General features: G+C 42.3%; 1 long non-coding RNA gene across 1 annotated transcript in view; it reads left to right on the top strand.

The window, feature by feature from the left end:
- Positions 1-20,173, top strand: part of LOC129146840 (uncharacterized) — a 55,451-nt gene extending 35,278 nt beyond the window's left edge. The window contains exons 3-4 of the long non-coding RNA XR_008554109.1: positions 17,537-17,650; positions 19,692-20,173. This is a non-coding gene — a long non-coding RNA (uncharacterized LOC129146840). The remainder of the gene's footprint in view (positions 1-17,536; positions 17,651-19,691) is intronic.
- The last annotated feature ends 680 nt before the right edge of the window (positions 20,174-20,853 follow it).

Below are 20,853 nucleotides of genomic sequence, written 5' to 3'. Positions count from 1 at the left end.
GGTGTGAATGCCTAAGAGAGGAGCTGCCAGAGACTTGGAGGAGGAGCAGGCACAAACATGGGCCTTGCTCTCCCTAAGTCTGGGGTGACCTCTCGTTCCTGCTTGTCCTCTTACCACTGAGGCCTGCTCCTTTCCTTGGCTTCTCTTAGGCCTTTGCCTTGCCTTTTGTTTCACATCATCGGTTCCTTTCTGACTTCTTGGGCAGCACCAACCTTTCTGTAACTTATTTTTTTGGCTCAGCGATGTCGCCTGCTTCCATATGCTGTATTGAGATTTTTTGGGGGGTAACTTTGCAAAGCGAATTTAGTAAAGGTTCCTTGGGTACTCTTTGCATTCAGGGAAATTGGTTGGGACTCAGGAAGTTGACCTGAACTAACCGTACTTATGGGAAGGGTGTGCTGGGAGGCCTGGACAAGGGCAGGAGGACAGATGCCACCAAGCAGAGAGGGGGAGCTGCCCCAGAAATAGGCAGTTGGCCTGCCAAGAGTCTGCAGGGTCCAGCAAGCTGTCCAGTTGTCCTAAGATGAGAAAATTACACAAAGGGAGGACAAGGCCACTATTACACTCTAAAGCAAAACAAAAAGCACTGTGCATGTTTACTCAATAATCCCTTCTAGCCCCAGGATTCTGGGGAAACCCATTTCATCAACCCCCCTACAAAAAGTATAAAAAGACTCAGAAAGTGGTATTCACCTGAAAACATTCACTCTCCCCTTATCAGCAGACACGTGCTTCCAGTAAAGATAACTGTGCTGTCCTCTCAAGATGCGCAGGGTTATGGGCCATGGAACAGATGTTTGAGGTTTATGGCTACCCCTGCTCAAGCCTGATTTCTTTAAAAATAACATCTTTTAGGCGCCTTCTAATACGCACGGGCTGCATTTGCAGAGGGCTCGCTCTGTCCTTTGACATGGACTCTCACTCCTCTTCCCTGTGGTGGGTTAGGCCGTTCCAGGAATGCTTGGATTTTTGTAAAATCCGGCTCTTTGCTTACAGCTGAAACTGGGCCGATTGCCCTGACGGTACGTGGGGAGTTAAATCTCCCTGAACCCAGTCTTGATGTGTCTGCTCTCACAAACTCTTGTCATTTCTGGGAAAAAAAGGCGATGCATGCTCTTTCTTTCCTGGTTTGGATTCCTGGTGCTAAATCAGGTTTGCTGAAGTTAGCATTACCTCTTCTTCCCCGTGTAAAAGAAAAACAAGGACAGGTGGTTACATAAAGGCCTGGTGAGTAAATTTAAAGCACCTGTGAAAACTGAAAGTCAATATTTTCTTTAAAGTAAAGGAAAAGAGCACATATATACACTTGTAGGTCAGTTAGCTCAGCTGCCATAGAAGAGAGGCCCTGGATACGGTGGCTGGGGCTGCTGGAGATGCCCAGTGTCCTTAGGGCCATAGAGTTGGACAATGCATTCTGCTGACTCGTTACTAACAAGGCGTCCCAGCATTTTAGACAAAATCGTTCTATTTCCACCTCAAGGAAAATCATCACTTATATGTTTTATTTATTTATTTATTTATTTATTTTTAAAATAAATTTTATTTTTATATTCCCCATCCAATTGCAACCCCCTTATTTTGACCCCAATCCCTCCCCTCCCGCCCCCCACCCCCCATAGAGTGTCTCTGGTTCATAGTTTTTTTGTTGATTTTGATTTTCACTTTCTTATAGTTATTCATTTTCCTGGTTCCTTATTTAAGTGAAACGTGCTCCTGGTCTTGAATTCACTGTTTTATATGGATAATCTCATTTAATCCCTACAGCAGCCTTATTACGTTTCAACCTTTATTTTCATGTATAGAAGACAAAACAGAGACTGGGAGGGAAGAGTTAACTTTCCCCTGGTCATATAGTTGAGAACTGGTCCAGTCACTGGCTGTTCTGACTCCAAACTCTGTGTCATGCAGTCTTTATCCATTGAGTAAAACTCATCTTCTGAACGGGTTTTCTTTTTCCTTCTCAGGTATGTTACTTATTTATCAACAACAACATTTTCCACAAGTCTATGGGCAGTTCCTATGCCCTCAGTGGTGTTGCTGCATTTTCACGGGAGTTCAGTTGGGGCACTTCAGTTCTCTTCCACATGGCCTTTCTTTGCATGCGATGTCTCCTCTTCCAGGGCAACTCGTGTGGTCTCTTGCCAGCAGGAGAGCCTTCCCTGCCTCGTGATGTGGCAGCTAGGATCCCAGGAGGAGCTTTCTAAGAAAACAGCCCTCAGTGGTGTAAGCCTCTGCTTGTATCACACTGGCTCAACCCTCATTGGCAAAATCAAATCACATGATCAAGTTCAGCTTCAGTGTGGGAGGGGACTTCACCAGGAGCTGAATGCCAGGAGGAGTCATTCAAGGACACAGCAGGACAGTTGACCACCTAGCGAGTGTAACAGTAACAGTAATGATTTCTGTAGTTTATGGAGCGCTTACCAAATACTAGGCAACGTGATTTCCTTGATCATCATATTAATAGTAACACAACCTGTGAGCTTGGTGTCTTAGCCCATACTTTACTGGAGAGAAAATGGAGGTTCAGAGACTCAGAGTAACCTGATAGGAAAATGAGAGTGAATTCAAACACTGGTCCTTCTATTTCCAAGGTCCCAGTGCAGTAGATAGAAATGTGATATGTTGAAAATGGGGGTTGGGGGGTGGTGGGTGGGAAGAGGAAAAAGTTATATTAATAATATAACAATAGGCCTCAGAATTTTGAAGGAAGAAAGTAGTGGCCGCTGGTTAGTGGCCGTCTACACAGAGTGCTGTGATGTATTTATGACCTTCCGGTCCCAACATTGACCTTCTTTTACTTGCGGTCATCCTTTCTATTCTGGCATTTTTGAATAGAGAACACAGTAAACAAGATTGGTTATAATTAGACTAATCAAAATGTGAAATATAATGCACCTTTTCTTTTTATCAGCCTCTTGTTTTAATCCTTGGCAAGAAGAGCCCGCCAGTCTTTCTTCTGGCTAGGTTTTCAAAAAGTTCCCCCCAGAACCATTTGGGAAGTGGAGCGCTGGAGGAAAAAAACAGGAATGGAGCGAGCCTGTACCCTATAATAATGCAGATTTCCAAACATAGCTTAGATTTTTGGAAAATCCCCTCATGAGCATGAAAAGTGCAACGACTTATGTTCAGATGCCTCTGCCAGCTGAAAACCACCATGACACTTGAGCGTGGCTGCAAATGCTCTCCTTCCTCACCAGCTCCCAGGGCTGTGTTCCAGGCAATGAACACGGGGCTTGGCCTGTCTTGGGGCTGAGTGTGTATGAAGCGTGGGCATTGTTGGGTGAGCCTGGTTGGGAGGGCAGTACTTAAAAGCAAGGGAATCATGTGGAAAGATTAATGGAAACTTATATTAAAATATGATACCTCCAAAAATAATTTCTTGCAAGCAGTAAGAATTAACGCATTGTGAAACAAACAGAGCTTTCACTATTAACCTCGGGGAAGAAAAAAAGAAGGGGGGGTGGCTGGCTCAGTGGAAAATATCGACTGATTTTTTATTTTTTTGGGCCTTTTCCATGCTAGATGGCACTAATGGATGGAAGGGCTCGTTGTTTTGGGGAGAGGCAGGGTGCAGAGGGGAGGGGATAAAATTAGACCTTGTGATTTTTGATATATCATGGAGAGGATCTCTGTATTGTTTTCATCCCTGTGTCTGTCTCATTCATTATTGTTTTGGTCTTAGAGTCCTTTTTAATTTTAAGTAGATTGCTTGGTTTTTCTGAATGTAGACACATGGAGGAAAAACTGACTAATGGACCTGCAAAATCACTGGGTTTGGGGTGGGTGTTGACAGATCTGAGTGACATTTGCATGGCATTTCCCTGAGTCCTCTTCCCCCCACCGTGCACCCTAGTGGCAGCAGTTGAATGGTACAAAGATCCTGGAAAATAGCATTTCTTAACCAATTTCTTTCAAAGTGAAGCCCATAGAGAAAGGAGTCTTTTTATCTGAGCAAATAACAAATTCTTACAGAAGCTTGTAATCGCTGTCAGTACCCCTCCTCCATCCCCATAAATAGACCTTGTGGTGTGAAATGAGGACAGCAAATGATTCATATGTAAGTGGGTTTATAATTCATTTTAGAAATAAAGCTGAGCCCGTAAAGTTGAGTCCAGGAAAAATAAGGAAGAATGAATAGCCTTAAGGGCACATCAGACTACTTGGGCCAAAAAAATAATATTTGGTAAAACTTAAAATAAGTCTATGTTTATTTTTTGAAAGGTAATGTGCAATTAAAGTTTTCCCTGTCTGTTGAATAGTCATTTAAAAATAGTTTTGTAATGTTCACATGGTGACTTTCAATTTATGGAGGGACTGTATGTCTTGACCCTATCCATGGTTCTGTGAAGAAGGCTTTACATGTTGGGTTATTGACAGATGTCAAAACAAGCTGAGAGATTTTGTCACTTTCCTCAGGTTGCGTGAGTCCTAAGTGGTAGAACCAGGACTTGAAGTTGGATGTGATGGCTCTGAAGTTCATTCCCTTTCCAGTAAATTATTCCCTATCTTGCTCTGCAAGCCTTCGTAGCCATGGTAACCTGTCATCTGGGGGTGGAGTTAGGAGAGTGAGCTAAGTTAGAGTTTTAGCAGATGTTACTTAGCTGACTGACTTGAAGCACATCATTAAAACTCTCTAATCCTGAGTTTTATCATCTGTAAATATCATTCATATGCTTTCACATCATTCATATGCTATAGGCTTGTTATGAGAGCAAAGATCATGAATGTAGAAGTTCTCTGAAGATGATAAAGTGCTCTACAAAGGCACACTATTATTATTTATTAAGCACAGACTATACATCCAGCAATCTGCCAGGAGCTATGAGAAATTTGGAAGGCTATTTTATACTCTGTCCAGATAACTGTTCCTTACCACTTTCCCATTCATTCTAGAAGCACCATGCCCTAGAAGTTCACTTTGAACATTTTTCTTTTTTCCACGCATAACTTGCCATTTTCCTGACTTTGTGCTTTTACATTTTTTAGTCTTCCTTTCTAGGATGCCTTTCCTAGAGAAACTCTCACTCATCCTGCAGAGGCTTTTTCCAACTTTGCTGGGAGGAGTTCATCCTCTTCTTGGCTCTTCTACAGTGGGTTCACATCACTTTTATAGCACATCCTAAAGGGTAATGTAATGCATTTGTTTGTGTATAAGCTTTTGTCCCTCTCTAAGCCATGAACTCTTCAAGGGCAGGTTACTGCCATCTGTATTAAGTGTCCTGGCATGTAAGGAGACACCCGAAGCCTTGCTTTTTCAATGCAGGATTAGAGTGGGTAAGAATTATTTTCTTGATTTTCTGATTGGCTACAACCTAATTTTGGGGCAAGACAAAAATTCCTGAAACAGGGCCTCCCTGGTGGCACAAGGGGTTAAGACGCAACCTATGAAGCTCACCACAGCCACTATAGCACAAGTTCGATCCCCAGCCAGGGAGGTGACCCACATGGCGCAGCAGACCTCTCCTGACTCACCCGCTGCTCCCCTCAGCAGCATACTTTGGTCAGTCTGCCTGTTCTGTTCCCCGCTGTCTCTGGTGAAAGTTCTCACCCCCCTAAGCTCTGGCCTATACCCCGGTTCTTGTATGTATAAATAAATAAATATTAAAAAAAAAATTCCTGAAACACTAGCAAAATGCACAGGACACTGGATTATATGGTGTGGTATGTACAGACCATTACCAGGTCATAAATTCAGATGAGGAGGAGGCTATTAAAAGCTAAAGCAACCAGGGGAAGTTTCAGTGAGTATGTGGAATCAGTTAATGGTATATAGTGAGTGGGAAAAACATCAGATCCACTAGAATTTCTTCAGGGAGGGAGGGAATTCTATTGATTTGGAAGCCCCAATTAGTCATGCTAAATGCTCAAGGGATCTGCTTGGGGGATGAACTGCTCTGCAAGAGGAAAGGGATTTTATCTGAGGCCCTAGGAAGGTAAGGGATGAGGAAGGGGAGAATAGAGGTGGAAGCAAGGGATGGACTTGAACAGAGACATTCCATATGAATAGTGGAGTGGGGAGGCAAAGAGAGAAGCAAGGTGTAGGTTCTCCTAAAGAGTATGAGGAGAACTGCTGAGTGTCCAAAGACTTCGATTTAGGATTTAGACCAAGTTTAACCATTTCTCTAAGGATCGGAGCTGCAGGCAGGAGGAGGAGGAAGCTGACATCTGGAAATGGATTGTTCCTCCAAAGCAAAGAATTGGCTTTGAGTCTTAAAGAATTATTCATGTTCAAGCACAATGATACTTCAATTTTCTCTATAGACATAGGACCTATAGACCCACAGCATGAATATCGCTCCTCCAGGCTGTTGATGATATATGCAGTGTCCAGCTGTCTCAACTAAGTGAGGAAAAACAGTAGCCATATGAGTTGTGACACCAAATTCATTTAATTTAATAACTGGATTTTGAATCATGTTCTTGTTTAATTTTGGTTTTGAATGTGCTTCCTTTATAATTGATGGGTTCTTTCTGATATCCTTACATAGCAAATTAAAATGTCAACTTTATACCCATCTCCTAAATTTCTTAGAAATTTCACTGGTCTATGGAACCCAGAAGTCTAGGAACCCCCTCTCTTAATGTGATCCACAGTATAATTTAATTAAACTTGTTTATTCTGAATGAATTGGAAGAAAGGAGACATTTTTAGCTCCTAAATTCCCTGTTCCTGGCATGGTTGGTGTTGTTGAAGGCAATGCCTTCTGACTCACATCACCCTTAGCCTCTTTAAATTAAAATTTGTGAGTGGAGAAGTTGCCACAGGGCCTCACTAAAGACTCCCTCTGTAAGAGCAGAGTTTGGGTCTATAACCAACCTGCCATTCAACAAAGTAAATCCTGGACCTAGAAAAAACAATACCTTGCATTGTATTATTACAAAGCAGTGTTACGTAATGATTACATATTTTCACGTACATAATTATGCAGTGCACAATTGTTATTATGCTGCAGGATAATTGACCACAAGTGGCACACATTTCATGTAAATGGCTGCAGTTCCTGTGACTTTTCATATTAGGGCCAGCTTTACAGGCACATGGCCTGTGTAGTCCCCTGGGCCCCCTGCTCAGGAGGGGTCCTGCTTTAATGCTCTGGCGTAATGCTCTGTGGTTGGTCACTGTCTTGAAATTGCTAATAATTTTTGAACAAGGAATGCCACATTTTCCCTTTACACTGAGCCCTGCAAATGATACGGGCTTTTTAAATATACAATGGATCTTGCAAGGATTCAGATAGGACTGGGAGGTAGAAATAGCTGGACTGAGTAGAGAGGAAAGGAGGGACATTGTATTCCACACCCTAGATCTCTTTAGCCAGCTCAGCCTCTGTCTCCAGCCAGCCAGGCTTCTCCTATTACTTACAAGGGCCTGGCTCTTTTCTTACCCTGAGGAAAGAGGAAGAGTTAGCTTTTCAGGAAATAACTGATTTAATTTAGTAAAGGGAGGAAGCTGGGGATGTGTGTGTGTGGAAAGGAGGGAATTGCTGATGGAGAGGATGGAGAAACAGGAAAAATGCATTTGGAGGTTTGAAAACAGGAGGCAGTGCCAAGAATCAGTGGAAGCCCCTGGAGCTCTGGGCAGAGGGTATCAGGGGCCCTGGGGAAGGAAATACTCCAGAGGAAGTCTTTTTCAATACTTAATTGCCACGGGCCCTGGCCTCTGCCTTTTTCTAGAGATTGAGCTCAACTGGCTTCAGATCTTCCTGAGATTACCTAGTGAAGGGATGGGCTGGAGGTTCTGAGTGGTTTGATCTTTTGAAGAAAGATTAAGGCCCCAAATAGCTCCCCAGGACCTAAAATCCTGCTTAACAGAGATCATTTATGTTAATGAAGAGGAGTCACTCTTAAAGTGGGGCTCCTTGTAACCCCTTGGTGTTTGTGGGCACCTGTCTCAGGAGGTGCTCCCATGGGGGGAGGGCAGAGAGTAATACCTGGAGGTCAGGTGGCCAAGGAAGCACTCTCTGTAGAACTGTTATAGGACAGGGAGAGGGTCAGCCCAAACCTCACAAACCTGCCTATTCTACATGGGTTCTGCCATCCGCCGCATCAACACAAAACATGAGACTTTAATGGGAAGGAACTTTAATAAAACTAGGAAACAATACAGGTAAGGCAAAGAGTCTAGTTTCTAAATGAAGCACCCAAAGTTACCCGTCCCCTCGTGGGTAAAAGTCCATCCAAATGGGATTGGCCCAGAACAAGGCCCCAAAGCCTGCTACAAGTCTAAAGCATCTTCCAGTGGGGACCCACAAAAAAAGGGTCACAAACAACCGGACAAGCCCGGAAGGAAAAGAGCAAAATCAACATCAAGATAAAAGCTGCCATGGTCACCTCCCCACGGGTCTCACCCACATCTGTGTCACCCAGTCCACGACCAAAAGACAAGCACAGTTTCTTCACGTGTCTCTAGGCTCCATGCGCCTCCTCCAGGTCTCCTTCTGGCTCCATCCTGCTCCTTCCTCAGTCTCTTCTGCAGCTTCTCTTCTTCCTGCTCAGCTCCACCCTCCCTTGGGTGGGGCAGGGAACCTCCCCCTTTCCTGGGGACCACCCTGTTACAGAACCGACTTCATGGGTAAGTTGTTGCTGTGACACAGGCACTATAACTGACCTAGCCCTCCCTCGCTCTCCCATAACAACTTCAGTAAAGGTGATATTGCTCCTTGTGGCTTTGCATTAGTGGTTTTTTTTTAAACCTCAAAAAAGGGCTAAGTTCTGAATCCAAGTTGATTCAACATGAAAATAAACACTGTCCACATAAGCTCAAGAACCAGGGATGGAAGGACAACAGGCAACTGGCTCCTGGGTAATGTGGTGTCAACAAGAATGTCCACTCTTACCATGATCTTCCCAATGAGGTCCTGAGAATGTGTGTGGCTTGGTACAGTGATGGGCTGTGGTCATTTTCGTTCTTATAAGCAGAGTGAATGTGTGTAAGCTGTAAACATGTCTGCTTTGGGAATTTGATATCCTCACGCAGCCTCTTTATACAATTTTTGCTCTTGTTAGGGAGTATTTTGATTAACTCCTATAGTAGAGTGCAGGCCTCATTGGAAATAGCACTTTGTCAGTAGTTATTGAAGGGATTTCAGAACAGGCCTCCTGAAGGTGTGTACTTAGGCATGTGGATTATTTGTACCCTGCAGCTCAAGATAAACTTTTGTCTTTCCCTTAACTATCTAGAAGAATTTAGAAGAGTGGATTTGCCCCTATAAGTTATTACTAGACATAATATTTTATCACCTATCTATATGGCAAGTAGCAAACATTTCCTCTTCTTATCAGCATGTGAGTTTCCTTTTACCCCTTTGAAGCCCCAGGCCTTTATGCCATTCCTTGGTTCAGGATGGCATATAAACTTGCTTTTTTCTAGTTGTGCTCAGATCTCTCATGTCTATGAGGCTCCCTGCGTGTACAGAATTCAGTTTGTTTTTCTCCTGTTAATCTGTCTTATGTCAATTTAATTACTAGACCAGCCAAAAGAACTCTGAAGGGTAGAGGGAAATTTTCTCCCCAATATTATGTTGCTTTTTAAATTTTTGTTCAGTTTCTTGATCTTTCTTCTCTCTCTTTAACCTCCCACACTCCGTCCTCCTTCGCTTGCTTGCTCTCTCCTTCCTTCTTCCTTCTGTCTCTTTCTTCTTTTTACTCCTTCCTACTATACATAAGTGCACTTAAAGATTTACTGCTGTTAAGAGGTTAACTTAAGACAGAGGGTACATTACCAGCCACAGGTCAGAACACTGGGCAGGCACGCGACAAAGACATATTTTGGCAACGATATAGCTTAGGAAGCCAATATTTTTTTACTATAAGTTACAGTAAATATTTACAATTCAATCTCATATGGGTGTTCAGATTTTTAGTGAAAAGCAATCTCATGCCCTCATATTTACTTTGAATATGTTTTCCTCTTTTCAGTAACCATGAATAATTCCCCCTTTCACAGAGAGAAGAGAGTAAATTGGCTCAGGCTAGTAACACACACACACACACACACACACACACACACACACACAATTTACCATGCACATTTTCATTAGGCATACTGTTAGAATGCAGGAGTAAGAACAAGTGCAATTCCTAAAATCATAGTGCCAATTAATAAATGAACTAAACATTGTTGCTAAATGTCCTGAATCACTAGTCCTGATTCTTATTCTAGCTTTTATGAGGAAGGGAAAGAATCTGTAAACTCTGAGTGTGATATAGCAAATGAACTAAATCAAATGAAGGCATTTGTTGAGTATTACTTTTGATGCTGGGGAAGATGTGAGGATAATATGACAAGACTGTTGCCTTCCAGGAGCTTATACTTACAAAGAAAATATATCCGTAAGTAAGTAACCATAAAAGATATGGATGACACTTGAAGATAACGCTTGAAGAGAGGCAGGGATCTGTAATGTATGGCACAGTCTTATGTAGGACTGGCAGGAAAGGAAAATATCTCTGGAGAAGGTATATTTGAGTTGAAAATTGAAAAAGTGTATCCTGGGAGCAGAAGACAGTCACAGAATCACAGGTGATGAAAGATTCATGTGCTTGAGAGAGAGATAAATCAGCCAGTCTGGTTGGAATGAAGTTGCTGCTGCTGAGTAATTAGAGGTAGGCTGGAAATAGCCATGTGTTAGATGGAGGTCCTTGACTTCTAGGGAGAGGAGAGTCACTATGCACCATGACAGTCTTGCTCTGATGTAGTCACCATCTCTGACTCCATCTTTCCCAATGAGCCATCTTGGTCTTCTTTCCCTTGAAGTCAAGAATCCCTTCCCATGCCTCCGTGGTGATGCAGCGGGTTGAGCCTCTGCAGCGCTGGTTCGGTTCCCAGCCAGGGAGAAACCCACATGGTGTGGTAGACCTTTCCTGCCTCACCCACTGCTCCCCTCAGCAGTGTCTTACGTCCATCTGCCTGTTCTGCTTCCCACTCTGTCCCTGGTGAATTCTCTTACCCTCCCACGCCTCTGACCGTACCCCAGTTCTTGTATAAATAAATAAATCTTTAAAAAAAAATCCCTTCCCACTGGATAGGCCTGTCTTTCCTGGCTCCTTTGGTCTTTGACATAGTTCTGGGCATAGCGGGAGTGTACAGGCCATCACAGGAACACCTTTTTAAAGTTCATTATTACGCCAACCTGGACAGGACCAGTTTAGAAGATGGAGTGGTGAAGACATCTTGCCTTAGGAGGTGTGGAAACTCCTACATGCCCAGTGGGAGCAGAGAGGGCTTCTCCTATTCACTGCTCCCAGAACCCACTCACCTGGCCCCCAACACAAGAGCCGAGAATTAGGTATAAGATTGGGAATTTGTTCAAAGATTAAGTGTCGCATAAATGTGTATTTCCTTTTCATGAGCAAGGCTTCATGAAAACAGACCTAATAATGCATTATTATAAGAAAATGAAGTGCCCAGACTTTGTGGTGGTGCCTTCTGAATTAAGTAATTCTGGAGAGTAATTATGAAGCAGGGGAATAATTATACAGACTGCAGACTAAACATTTATGCCCTGAGTGTGGGGCCAGCTGACAAGTGGAGATAATTAATAGGCAGTTACAATGTGGAAGGTTGTGGAAAATAGTTTTGTCATCTGAAATTCACAGTCTGACAGAAAAATATTAGTAAGATGAATGTGGTTAGATGAGCAATCTTGAGAGGAAGGATATTCTCAAATCACTGGGGAAGACTTTCTGGTGGTGTTTGGTTCCCTCAGTCCTTTTGTGAAAGTGTGTTCACTTTGAGTGTTAGGGTTGGTGAGCATGTGGGTACAGGAGATGTCACCTGCAACCACTCCAGCTGTACAAGCAAGCACTGGGAGGATTAGACACTTGTTAGTTTTTGTGAAGTTAGGTGTCTGGTCTCTGTTTCTCTGCCTTTCAAAGGCACTTCCTGGCAGAGCCTTACAGTAGTGCCTCACAGAAAGCCCCAGGTGGGCGGCATCTGCTCCGTATCTGGGCAGACTGAGCCAGGCTTGCTAAGTTTATGGGTCTGATACAGTTTTAGAGGTGACTGGCCTCAGACAAATAGGATCCTCGAATCTCTTCTCCCCTCTTTCTGCCCAGGAAGGGCTTTTTTTTCCCTTTTTTTTTTTTTTTTTGAGAGTTAGGAGCCTACTCCCTAGGGCTGGTTTACAGAAAACCAAGAAGTTTTGCTTTGGGGATCTTTACTTCTTTTTCTCCTATAATCTTTTGGGACCTTTTATTCAACACTACTTTTACCCTCACCATCCACAGATCCCTTTGTTCTACTCCCTGAGTGTCCAATTTAATCTTCTTCTAGAAGACCATCAAAGTCTCCTTTTATTATGTGCTCCCCACCTTCCAGAATCATCCCTAGGCCCATCCCTTCAGACTGCTCATTCTTTGGGCCTAATCCCAGAAGAAGCAAACAGACTAATTCATTTAACGTGAATGATTGGTGTGTGTGTGTTTGGGGGGGGGGGTTCGAAAATTAAGGTGGTTATTCACTACAGCAGATCTTTAAAGCCAAGTGGTTAAGAACATTTTGTATCTGTTCTTTCACATATATTATTTTGTTCATTCCTGTGAAGAAGATAATCTTATTAACTCATTTTATCCAGAAAAGGAAAATGAAACTCAAAAGCAGCAGCTTTTAATATGTGCCATTCTCACTGGTGTAAGATGGTATCTCATGGTAGTTTTGATTTGCATTTCCCTGATTACAAGTGATGTTGAACATTTTTTCATATGCCTGTTGGCCATTTGCATTTCCTCTTCAGAGAAGTTTCTTTTTAGCTCTTCTGCCCATTTTTTGACAGGATTATTTTCTTTGTTGTTGGTGAGTCTCATCAGCTCTTTGCAGATTTTTGTGATCAGTCCTTTATCATTGGTGTTGTGTGCAAAAATGTTCTCCCAGTTGGTGGGTGGGACGAGGATGTGGAGAAAAAGGAACTCTCCTGCACTGTTGGTGGGAGTACAAACTGGTCCAACCACTATGGAGAGCTGTGTGGAGATTTCCTGGCCTACTAAACATAGAGCTTCCATATGATCCAGCAATTCCACTCCTAGGTCTTTACCCAAAGGACACAGAAACATCAATTCCAAAGAGCACCTGCACCCCTATGTTTATAGCAGCACTGTTTACAATAACTAAGCTTTGGAAACAACCCAAATGCCCAAAAATAGATGACTGGATCAAGAAGATGTGGTCCATATATACCATGGAATATTACTCAGCATTCAAAAAAGATAAACACATGCAATTTGCAACAACATGGATGGCGCTGGAAGGGATCATGCTCAGCGAAATAAGCCAGAAAGAAAAAGAAAAGTACCGGATGGTCTCACTCATAGCAGGAATCTAGAAAACTTAAATAAGGGACCAGGAAAATGAATAACTATAAGAAAGTGAAAATCAAAATCAACAAAAAACTATAAACCAGAGACACTCTATGGGGGGTGGGAGGCGGGGAGGGGAGGGATTGGGGTCAAAATAAGGGGGTTGCAATTGTATGGGGAATATAAAAATAAAATTTATTTAAAAAAAAAAAGCAGCAGCTTTTGAGTCCATGAGCAGCTAAAACATGCTTAGGCAAAGGAGGAATTCATTTTCTCTCATAGCCAAAACACGAGAGGACAAGGGTGCTACTCAACTTAAGGTTTAAGTCACCTACTCAAATAGCCTATGCAGTTCTCTGACTCTAAAGGGCCTTCCTAACTCTGTCATACTTTGCTGTATGAACAATAGATGAAAATATAATTGATTAACTAATAGGTTAATCTCTAAAAATCAGCATCTGCTAAGGGGATACAAAAGACTGAATTTTGTCTTGCCCAAATTCATTGGATAAAGCTTTAATGGGAAGGTATTTGGAAGTGGGGTTTAATGAGGTCATAAGAGTGGGGTCCTTATAATGGGATTAGTGCCCTTATACAACTAGACACCAGAAGCTGCTGTCTTTCTCTGCCATGTAAGAACACAGCAAGAAGGCAAGCCAGGAGGAGAGTACTCACTAGAACCGTGCCATGCTGGCACCCTGATCTCAGACTTCCAGACTCCAGAACTGTGAGAAAATAACTTTCAGTTGTTCAATATCAGTCTGTTTTTTTTTTTTTTTTTTTTTTTTTTTTTTTTTTTTGGCAGCCCATGCTGCTGAATACAAGAAAATTGAGAGAACTGGAACCATTATGCCAAATGTGTAGCCATATCTGCTGTGTTTTCACCAAATGCCCAAATGATAATCCCAAGAAATGAGGGGAGAACTAGGACAATAACAAAATGTTAAATGGAAGAACAAACAGGGGGCTTCTGGTGCTCCCCCCCTTTTTTGTTTTAAACAAAGTTTTTCCTAAAACTATATTTTCCTCAAAACTGTGATTGAAAGCTGCTGGCTACAAGATAATCCGTGGTTTCCCTTAGCCTAGTCCTATCAGCTTGGGGCTTTCTTTTTCCTCACTCTAATGGGCACAATGTTTCCAGTTTTATTAGTTATATAAAATAAATGTAAAATCCATGTCCATGCATTGGAAGTCATTCTCTTCTTGACCTAGTTAGTTCTATCTGCTCTTCCAGATTAAAGAAGTGCCCTTGAATCATGAGCCTTATTCTCTGGACATTTTTTTCTCTGATGCCAAAGTTACACATTTGGTGAATGGCCTACGGGAAGATTTCTCTTGGGATGAGCCAAGTTGGGATGATTCACATCACACAGGGGTGATATCATAGTCCATGAGCAGCTAAAACATGCTTAAGCAAAGGAGGAATTCATTTTCTCTCATAGCCAAAACACGAGAGGACAAGGGTGCTACTCAACTTTAGGAGAGATTGGGACGAGGATTTAATCATCATAGGTTTATGTCCCTTCCTATCCCTGGTTTCTGCTGTTTTCTACTTGCTCATTATCTTCTGTTAAATATCATCCCACTAGTTAAAAATAAGACCAGCAGAAGTAACTGACACTCAGAGTTCACAGTTTGGGTTCAGTGCTCACCCCCAAGACCAATGTACATTGATGGTCACTGTCTTACACAACAGAACAGAATGGAGAACAGGGTCATGGACCAAATAAATGTTATTCATTTATTGTAGCACTATTTATAATAGCCAAGTTATAGAAACAACCTATATGCCCAAAGACACATGAGCGCATTAGGAAAATGTCATACATACACACACATACACACAGATGAAATACTACTCAGCTATAAAAACAGATAAACTCTTGACATTTGCTTGAACATGGATGGAATGGAAGGGATTATGCTAAGCTAATTAAGTTAGGAGAAAGACAAATACGGGATGTGTCATTTACATATAAAATAGAGAAACAAAACAAAAGGTCAGATTAAACTAAAGCAATAAAGCATAGAAGTCTGACTGTAGAACTGATGCCACCAGAGAAGGAGGAAGAGAGCAGATTGGGGAGAGAGGGCATGAAGAGTTATGTGAAGGAGTGTGGACACTGGTGGTGGGTGTGGTGTGGTGACATACATCTGAGAAGGTGTGATCCTATACCTCTAAGTCATATACAGCATTGCAAACCAATGTTGTTTCAATAAAAAATTAATTAAAAAATAAAATTCATTAATCAAATAACACATCAAAGATATTTTATATATTATAATAGAAGGAGAGAACTAGGAATGGGAAATAGTGTGAAATAAAAGATGACAGGACCGTGAAAAAAGAGAAATGCTGTTTATAAAAGAGGTGCAGAAAGAGACTGTAGATATGCGTAATAAGTACTTATGGGAATAATATGCATGATTGTGAGCTCTTAAAATGTAGGTTTCAAAGAAAAAAATTTATTTGCAGCAGCTAAAGTTCCCACTGTTTCATATTACTGCAATAGAAGTATGAATTAACAGAAAACTTTCATATGCATAATAAAGTCACACTTAAGAGATACCAGCTCCTTTTGACCAACATAGATAGTCATGGTTTTCATATGGAGAGTGACTCTAAAAACTTTTGAAAAATCAAGTAATGAGGAAGAATTCAAGCGATGAATTATTTGTTCACCTACTATGTTCCCTTAAATGTGCACTGTTAGCTATAAAATGTGAGGCCAAAAAACATGGCAGGCATATGAGAACCTTAAACTAGTAGGTTTAAAATGTAGTCATTTTGTTGGTAAAATTAAAACAGCTAATATTTATTAAATGTTTATTAAGTGTGGGTAGCTATTATAAAACTTTTATCAGCATTATCTGAATTAATTCTCCAAATAAATGTTTGAGAAACTAAGACCTGTGGGCAAAATTCAGCCGACAGTCTCCTTTTATAGAATTTGGTATAGAATAGAATTTTATTGAAACACAGCAACATTCATTCAATTTGCACATTGTCTATGACAACTTTCATGCTACAGAATTGAGTAGTTGCAACAGAGACTGTATGGGCTGCTGAAAATTTATCATCTGGTCCTCTATAGAAAAGTTATCTGATCACTGCAAATTACTATGACGTAGACACCGTTATCCCCAGTGACCCATCGTCATACACTGGCATTGTCTGAGTGGTGAGTCAATCCCAAGTCTGTCTGACCATAAAGTCTATCGTCTTTTTAAGTATTTTAACGTCAGAGAGCACAAGTCCCAGTGTCAGAATGGGTTTATCACTCCTTAACTCTTCTAGTCGGTAACAGATGTTGCTATTCACCTTTGACATCGGAGCAGCCCTTGGATCCTGGAGTGTCCATTCTAGACCCTGCACCTCAGGGCCTCCCACACTTTGGCGTGCCCTCCTCAACATTTTTTTCAAGTTCCCCTAGGCATCTTGGAATGACTGGGGTGGCAGTGTTAACTGGGAAGGTCCTAGCACCAATATCCTTGTGGACCCTGGTCCTCATTTCCCACTTTGGTGTGTTTTTGGGTCTCTGCTCCCATCTACCATGTGATAGGAGTTAATCAGATGCCCAAACAGCTTTCACTATGAAAATCTGGCACCCATGTCTTGGCCCTGACCCCACGAGGGTGACCGGACAAGCAGCTCCATCTCAGAGTAACAGTCTTTCTTTGATGAGACTGCATGAGATTGAGCCACTATTTAGGTACAGACACGCTGACTTTGACAACGTTCACATAGGAGATATGAGACCAGGGCTCAAGCGTACCCATAGCATGCTGGTGGCCATGTGATGGGTCCATGTGTTGGCTCTCACCCTCCATGTTTGGATATCTGGTCAAAGCACCCAGAGCTCTAAAGGTGGCCTCATACAACCCCCAAAAGTGGCAGGCATATGAGGGGCATCTGATTAACTCCTATCACATGGTAGGTTTAATAATAAATATGTTGGTCAAAGGACCTGTGTTCCTCCCATCACTGGCATCAAATTGAATAACCCCTCCCTGAACAGGCCTCCAGACGTGACAATATCATTTTCCTAGAGAGCTTTCAAGCTTTTGCTCAGCTGTGCCAGAGACCCTTCTAAACGATCCCCTCTGTGGGCTCCTGTCAACGTGCTGATGTTGAACTTACCATGCTTACTTCAGCTGTGTTGGAGAGAGTCAGACATTCTTACACAAATGGGACCACACTTATTTTTCTACTCACCTCTCCCCGTCATTCCCCATATAGACACACATTGGCAGTGGTTTGTGGAAGGCGGAGCTGCTGTCAACATGGAAAGAAATCACATTCTAGGAATTCAGCGATTACCTGAAGGTTTCCAGAAACCTTCAAGACCCGAAGGTCAGAAAATATGCTGTTCTGTTTATTCTATACCATTTCTAACAGTAAATTTATCATGCTGAGAAAGTGAATTAACATTCACATGTTCCTTCATGCCCGGGTAAGACTTGCCTTTGTGGGCACAATTAGGAACAACCCCTGAGCCAGTGGAAGCTGGGACTCGTGACTGACCGCATGGGGGCTGAGGATTTGTGAGAGATGATTAACCACCATTAAATCAATGGTGTTAGGGGACTGCAGAGGCAAGAAGATCATTGTTGTTTTAATAGAACCATGCTCTGAAGGGTAAGGGATTTTCACTCTTTTCTTCCAAGGAGAGAGGTAAAATTAGCACAGTTAACAATAAAAAACACCGAGAGATGGTTGTGACCTCTGAACAGTGATGGTCCCTGATGCCATGAAGAGTCTTCACTTACACTGACTGGACAATAAGCACAAAATACCCCTTCTCTACCCATTGTTCTAAATTCCCAGTGATACATCATTGTGCCTCATGTAGGCCCATGAATTTTGTAAAACATTAAACAGATCAAATTGTTTATAGGGACCCTGCAAAAAGTTTTTGTCCAGTGGCATACACTCTGAGGACAGTCCTGTGCGGGGTCACCTTATTTCTTTTCTGTGAAGTCATTCTTGCTTTCATTTGTCCTTTCTTCTCACTCTTTTCAAGTCTGTGTTTTCCTGTAGGATTTCTGCTCCTTTAGGTTGCTTCTTGTCTCCGTTTCAAAAATCAGCTTCTGCTTTGTCATATTGTGTACCCCTCAAATTCTTTCCAAGCAGATACTTCTTCTATCCATTTTCTCTCTTTAGTCATCTGCCTGGCTTATGCAGTTTGCCAGTCATTTTCCTTCTCTTTCTGACACACACACAGTCACACACTCATACACGACACATACACACCACACATGTGTAGATACAACTGAGGGACGTAATGCTTTAGTGAATAGGCACATGTTTACAAAGAATTTGTTCCTTGCTTTAGGAACTAGGAAACTCATTGAAATAAAGGGCTTTGCATTTGAAACAGGAAAGTCCAGGATTACTTACCCTCATTCTCAGAACTGGCATCTGGACAGTCAGGGCACAGTATGCCAAGAATGCCAAGATACCCAGGATGACACAAGTGGAAATTCTTTTAGTTGCCCTGTTGTGTGCTTTTGAGTGTCCATGGTTAGAACTTGGCTCTTTAAATCTTCACTTGCCTGTGGATCAAGTGTCCTGCGACTTGTGACAGCTGCAGTGCTGGGTGAGCCAGTTGGGGGCCATGTGTGAATTACGGCTATGTGTCTCTTTCACTACAGAAAGTTATTGAACTAAAACCACGTTTTATATCATTTAAAAATATTTGGAGAGCCAAAGGTCCAATTTTGTTTTGCCCCAAGGACTAACACTGTTGGCTCTTTCTTGTTGTTTCTCTTTGTAATTATCGATCATTTGTCATTTTTCCTGAAACTCTTTGGTTGTCCTGGAAATAGTGCCACCAATTAGGACTTCAACTCAGTTGCTGCTGATTTCCTGTCTTCTTATGTTGCTCACGCGGCAGTGGGGCAGGGTCTTAGAAATGCACTGCTTTACCACATTTAGATAATGTGTGGTAGAGGTGACAGTTTTTTTCTTTTTTCTTTTTTTGCCAGCTTGTGCATTAGTGTCTCTTAAATTGCAGATTAAAATTTTTTTAAAGCACTAACACTGATTAAAAATGTTTGTTTAGGCTTGTTCAAGACTCTAAGTGCTTACAGGCTCCAAATCACATTCTTGTTCTACTTTAAACTAACAATTTTAAAAGCTTGCTATAGTGGCTCTATCTTATTATAGCAAACAATAATAAATTTCTATAGGGCTATATTATTTTATAAAGTAAATAATGAAAATGTGTAAATATGGAAAAGCAATTCAGATTCCAAGGAAACATGAGAATTTTTTTAAAGAATTGTTTTAGTCCTTTAAATCTCTACATCCTTTTAATATTTTGGAGACATGCTTTGTACCTTGTTTTCTTTTCCTCAAAATTTCTTTAAGAATTTTTATTTCTTACATCCAGCTAAAGACTTCTAAGAAGACTTAGTGGCTGGTTTTTGAAGCTGTGTGACCAAACAGAGGGACCTGAAACCAACAAAGATAGCCCCACAGTGCACAACAGAGGAAGAGAAGCAAGAACAAGCAGTGTCCGGTCGGTAGAGTCAAGTGCTGCAGAGAAGGAAGTGAGGTGGGCGAGGAAGTCCTGTGACTCAAGGACCAGAGTTCATTGGTGACTTTGTTGCTTGCAGCCTCAGTGGGGCAGCGCTAGAAGCCAGGGGTGGTGGAGATGTGAGTCTCAGGATTTGAGACAGGCAATTTTGTTTTTGTGGGTGATTTTTTTTTTTTAAAGATTTATTTATTCATACATACAAGAATCGGGATACAGGTCAGATGTGTGGGAGGGTGAGAGGATTCACCAGAGACAGAGTGGGAAATAGAACAGGCAGACTGACTGAAATACACTGCTGAGGGGAGCAGCAGGCGAGACAGGAGAGGTCTGCCATGCCATGTGGGTAGCTCCCTGGCCGGCCGGGATCGAACCTGTGCTGCACAGGCTGCAGACAGCCTCACAGCGCTGTCCTTAACCGCCTGTGCCAGCAGGGGAGGCCCTGTGGGTGAGATTTGAGAGTGTTCTCTCTCATGGGACAGAATCAAGTGCAAACTAGAAGCGCAAGGGTGAAAAAATTCACCAGAGACAGAGTGGGGAACAGAAAAGGTGGCTTTATTGAAATGCACTGCTAAGGGAAGCAGCGGACAAGGCAGGAGAGGTCTGCTGCCCTGTGTGAGGGTCCCGAGGACCTATTTATATTCATGGATTTGGCTAGGGTGGCTAGTCTCAGGTGGGTCCCAACTGTTGATCCAAATTTGCATAAGGGATCATCAGATTAGGTATCATCAGCTTAATGGTCCAACTTTCCTGGGGGCGGTCCCATTCACTCCCTTTATCTATTTAAGCCTCCCAACCCTGCCTGTCGGGAGAGGAATGTCAGCTTCTTGTTAAATTTAGCGATGATACCATGACATTCTCCACACCATATTCCCCATCAGTCAGTGACATTGATAGACAGTTGGAGCCACGCTGTTGGCAGGCAGTCTCAGGTGGGGGGAGGGGTGTGTGTGGAGGGAACTGCTTTCAAAGCACTTTAACACAGGACAAGACTTTGCTTCTGCACATCTTCTACCTG

The sequence above is a fragment of the Talpa occidentalis genome, unplaced genomic scaffold, assembly GCF_014898055.3.
Source record: "Talpa occidentalis isolate TD23 unplaced genomic scaffold, MPIMG_talOcc4v2.1 talOcc4.5, whole genome shotgun sequence".
In the NCBI taxonomy this organism is placed as follows: domain Eukaryota; kingdom Metazoa; phylum Chordata; class Mammalia; order Eulipotyphla; family Talpidae; genus Talpa; species Talpa occidentalis.
The sequence above is the reverse complement of the archived record's forward strand: the minus strand, read 5'-3'. Positions and strand labels throughout refer to the sequence as shown.